Source organism: Oreochromis niloticus, unplaced genomic scaffold, assembly GCF_001858045.2.
Source record: "Oreochromis niloticus isolate F11D_XX unplaced genomic scaffold, O_niloticus_UMD_NMBU tig00007934_pilon, whole genome shotgun sequence".
Classification (NCBI taxonomy): domain Eukaryota; kingdom Metazoa; phylum Chordata; class Actinopteri; order Cichliformes; family Cichlidae; genus Oreochromis; species Oreochromis niloticus.
In genome coordinates, this window is record NW_020328857.1 from 20,911 (window position 1) to 26,252 (window position 5,342).

Below are 5,342 nucleotides of genomic sequence, written 5' to 3' on the forward strand. Positions count from 1 at the left end.
AGGGAGCAGGTTCCCTCTGATGAGGTTTGTCAGCAGCTCATCCAATGAGGTGGACTTTCTTGTTTCAGTCAGGATTTTAGTTTTGTTGAAGTCCAAATTAAGTCGACACTCATCCAGACCATCAAGTATGAACACAACCTGGAAGTCTTCAAGCCTGCAGATTCCTGATTGGTTAGTTTGATTAAAGAAGTGATGAACAAGTTCCACCAAGCTGAACTTTTTCTCTTTCAGCACATTCAGCTCTCTGAAAGTGAATGGAAATATGAACTGGATGTCCTGGTTGGCTTTGTCTTCAGCCCAGTCCAGGCTGTATTTCTGTGTTAAGACTGTTTTCCCAATGCCAGCCACTCCCTTTGTCAGCACTGTTCTGATTGGTTCGTCTCTTCCAGGTGAGGCTTTAAAGATGTCTTCTTGTCTGATGGTTGTTTCTGCTCTGTCTGGTTTCCTGGATGCTGTTTCAATCTGTCTGACCTCATGTTCATCATTGACCTCTGCAGTCCCTCCCTCTGTGATGTGGAGCTCTGTGTAGATCTGATTCAGGAGGGTTGGGCTTCCTGCTTTAGCGATGCCCTCAAACACACACTGGAACTTCTTCTTCAGTTGGGCTTTAAGTTCACGTTTACAGAGTGGAGCAAATATTTCTGAAGGTAAGAAATTCAGAAACAAATATTACACAATAAATATCACAGCCTTTCAGTACCCTGAAAGGACGAATGTCTATTGGTCCATTTCTTGAGCTATTAGGAAAGATCAATATTCAGTCTTTAGAGAAATTTTCTTACTGCTCTGCAGATGGTCAGCCATCTCATGCTGCTTAAGTCTCCTCAAGAAGTGGAGTGTGATCTTCAGAAATGCTTCTCTGCAGCTCTTTCTTTCATCTTCATCCTCACCTTCAAACATCTCCTCATCCTCCATCTGGCTCTTTAAAGTTTCTGGGTGATCTGGACTCAGAAGCTTCTGGATCTTCTTCAGCTCGTTCTTCACAAACATGGTGATGTTGTCCTCCAGCCGCTGGAAAAGAAGACTATATGAATTACCCAGTGGTAAATGGACTGGTTCTTATATAGCTCTCTGTGATACTCTGTGCACACAAAGCATTTTATACAACATGCCTCATTCAACCAAGCACATTGTTCTGTGCTTAAATACTTTCTTTCACACTCTGATGGATGCATCAGAGGGCAGCTTGGGTTTAGTACGTTACCCAGTACATTTGCCAGCCAGGGTTTGATTCACAAAGCTTCTGACTAGTAGCTGACCTGCTCACCTCCTGAGCTACAGTCACCCCAATCTGACTGAAATCATGGAGCCCAAACTCTGATTTATGTTGGACACACTGACAATCCTCTGGTCCACAAAGTGCAGCACAGAGGTGACTGAAAAGAACAAATGTAAACGTAGTACTACAAACCATAACCACAGAGTCCAGGTGTGTTTGATGTTGCTGTGCAGACTGACCAGTGGAAACCTCTGCTCTCTCCTGCTCCACTCTGTGGAGGAGTAATGAATAATTAGCTCATGTTATGTCTGTCCACACACAGACACAAGCTAAAGGTCCATGAAGTGATGTTTGGATGGCTTCAGTCAATCAGATGACTGTCATGGTGAAGCTTTGCTAGTCCTGGTGATCCCACTGAGAATTAACAACTCAGTTTCCAGATGTCTGTAGTTTTCTGCTCAGTTTCTTTAGTCCCAACAGCTCTTACCATCTCCTGCATAAAGCTTTCCCTCCATGCTCAGATGCCCTGGAACAAGGTGCTCTCTTTATATCAGTGACTGCTTTAAAGGGACAACTTGCAGTGCTCGCCAAACTTTGTGTCAGCAAAAGTAGTTCTAATGTTTATTACACTTTTTACATTTTTACACACACAAATCAACGAACGCAAAAACATAAACTTTTCACATATTTTGTTTCACAATGTTACAAAACTCAGTTCACAACTACACAGTCTGATTTACAAAATATTTATGAGCACAGTTTGAGCCGATGTATGTCCCGAGTCTGTGGACTCAGTGGTTTTGTTTTGATTGTTATTGTCTTTTGTTACAATTTCATCCTGATTAAGATTTTCTAGTTCTGAGGTTTTGGTTTCTGTGTTCCCTCTGTACTGTGTTAGTATTGTGTCTCTGTGTTCACTTCCTGTTTTATTTTGACAGTGCCATGTCCTACGTTAGTGTGTCTACTTTTGCTTCCCCTTGTCTGGTTATGTCCAATTAATCCTGCTGTGTCTCCCTCCCTTTTCTCATTCCCTGATTGTGTTTTTGTGTATATGAGCCCTTTGTTTTCTCCTGCTTGTTGCCGGGTCGTCTGTGTTATCTCCCCGTGTCTCCGTTTAAGGTTTCAGGTTAGTTTTTTAGTTTTTTCAGTAGAGGTTATCTTAGCTTCTGCACAGGCCATCTCCGCTGCACTTCACCGTTTCAATAAAGCTCACTCACTTCACAGCAGTGTCGGCATCTTGGGTCCTTTATTAAATTCAACATGGCTCGCCCCGCTAGCCGTGACATAAGATGTGAAAACAATATCCAAAAACATGAGGGACAAACAGGGAATAGTTTTAAGGTGCAGGGCCAACAAACTGAGTCTAGCCATAAACTCAGAGTTGATTGAATAAGCATTTTGAATTGGCTGATCTGAGTTACTTCAATCAAGTCTATGTTCACTTTGAGTTAAGATTATACATGATTAATGTAAAAGAAAAAAGCCATCATCAGCAACTGATTCTGATTCAGCAGGTTTTCAAATCTAAACGGTACCCATCCCTAGCTGGCTGTAGTTAAACCTTTACTTAAAAAGCATCCCTAGACCAGCTGTCTTAGCTAATTATAGGCCAATCTCCAACCTGACAATCCTTGGAAGAGTAGTTGGGGGGAGACAATCAGAGGGGCAGTGTGATGATCTTAGGTTACAAACTACCGCAGTCAAGTCCAGAGGTGGGTAGTAACGAGTTACATTTACTCCGTTACGTTTACTTGAGTAAGTTTTTGAAAAAAAAAAGTACTTTTATAGTACCTTTTGGTGCTTTAATGGCTAACATTAACCTGGCTGGCACACATGTTAATGTTAGCCACTTAAATATTAGCAGTTAGCTGAGGCCACAAGAAGAAGAGGCCCTAGAAGAACGATGGATGATAAGATTAGATTTTCAAGACTAGGCAGAGACGTGTTTTCCTTTACTGTCTCTTACAGAGGAGGGAGCAGATACCAGACGAGGTCACGGAGGTACGGGGAGGATTCGCAGCAGACAGCAAGACTGCCACGTCCATGCGAGAGAGCGATGGCTACAATAAGCTCTGTTTTTGTCTCCCTATATAATGGTGTACAGCCCATTTGAGGGTTATCCTCTCTGTGAACCAGATGCTTGATTTCACACAGAGGTCCACCAACTGAATTTGATCAGTTATGGAACGATTTACCTCGACAGGCTCCTTCACTCGCTGCTTTAAACCTGCCTTAAAACACACTTTTACTCCCTGACCTTTGACCCAGTGTGACATGTTGACTCACTACCTCAGACAGCTTAAAAATAGTCTTTTTGTTTTTTGGTGCTGCCTAAAAGAACCGTAAAATATCTGTCCTATATACAGTTATGTTCATATATTTTTGTACTACATCAGGAAACTCAAAAATATAGTTTGTAATATTTTAATCCTTATTTTTAAAACTGTTTTTGTCATTTTTCTTCTCCCATTGCATCAAAAATCATTATTTACACTGAATAAATGAGTCAGCAGCTCTCTTACATTGTTGCTGCAGGTTCATTACTGAACACTGGAGGATGTTCTTTGGACCGGTCACTCCTCACAGACACACAGCTGGATGCTGCAGATCCTGCTCCATCCTCTTCCTCCATCTTCTTGATGTCAGGGTGGAGTTAGTCTGAGAGGTAAACACACACACTCAGAGGTGCTGTTGTACTGGAAGCATCACACTGACGGGTTTCTAAAGTTCTCATTGATCATTTCATGGAGTTTCTGTGGTAAACACTGTCCTGTGACGTATGTGTTATGGTGAGGGTCATGAGGGCTAACCAGCCCCACTCCTTACTCCTCATATTTCAGCCTGAAGCACAATAACAGCCTAAACCTAACCAGCAGGCTGTAACCTCAAAGGGACTTCATGGTTAGAAATAAAGGTTCAATGAAATGAAGCAGATCATAAAAACACGAGTTCCAACTTTAAAAGAAGCATCCACACGATGACGGCACAGCAGAGGAGCACTTTCTCTAACACACTGATTCAGTTCCACTGACACAAGGGCACACACAGGAAGGCACACACACACACACACACACACACACACACACACACACACACACAAGCCTTTATAAGAAACAACACAATCATCTGCGCTTGACTTGTCAATCCAACTCCTTAGCCCATGAGCCCGCGGTATCAGACCACAGATATTCCCTTACTTTGAAAAAATAAAGACAGTTTTCAGAACAGACCTGATAGGTTTTTTTTTGTTTTGTTTTTTGCCTGTCCCATTTGGTTCTTTAGCCATCAGAATTGTTGTCTGAAGACCAACAAGGATACCAAATGGATTTATTTTGCCAAATGGATCATCATGGCATTGCCATATTGGTCCATTTGATCAAACTTTGTTGTTATTATTTACTTTATTTTCAGTTGTTACAGATGGGACAGACATGACTGGGGGATAGGAAAGGGAGAAAGAAAGAGAGGAAGGAAAAGAAAAACAGAAGGGAAAAGGGACAGTGAGAAAGGGCACTTACAAAGACAAAGAGAAAAAAAAAATCTCCTGGATCACCTGTTGAGAGAAAAAGAAGAGAAGACAAGCAAAAAAAACCAAAAAAAAAAAACAAAGCAACATACTAAACACAACACCATCACGTTAATCTAGCTAAGTGTGGACAGCAGTAAATACTAAATATTGAATGTTGTTGTGCAGCACGCAGGACAGACAGCGCACAATGTGCTTTGAAGTAGCAGCTAAGAAAGGTGTAGTTTATGTCTATGAACAGTGAACACCCGTGTGCACACCTGTGTGGATCAGCGTGCTTGTATACAAAAGGTTTCCGCATGTAACGGTCTGCTAGAGGGTGTGGAGGCCCATAGCCCCGTCCTCCAGGGCATGAAGCAGGCATGGAGGAGATCCAGGCTCCAGACATCCAGAGGCCCCAGAGTGCGAGAGCCCAAGGAGTACCACCGGAGGGGCATCCGTGCCACCCTCCTGGGAAAGGCTGAGGAGATCCCCAGACGAGGGGTCACACAGTAGCCATGGAGCAGAAGCCAGAGGGGGCTGCACCGGCGTGCCCGCCGGCTCTGCCGGCAGCCAGCTGTGCCAGAGTGAACCGAGTTGCAGGCCCCGAGGCCGGAG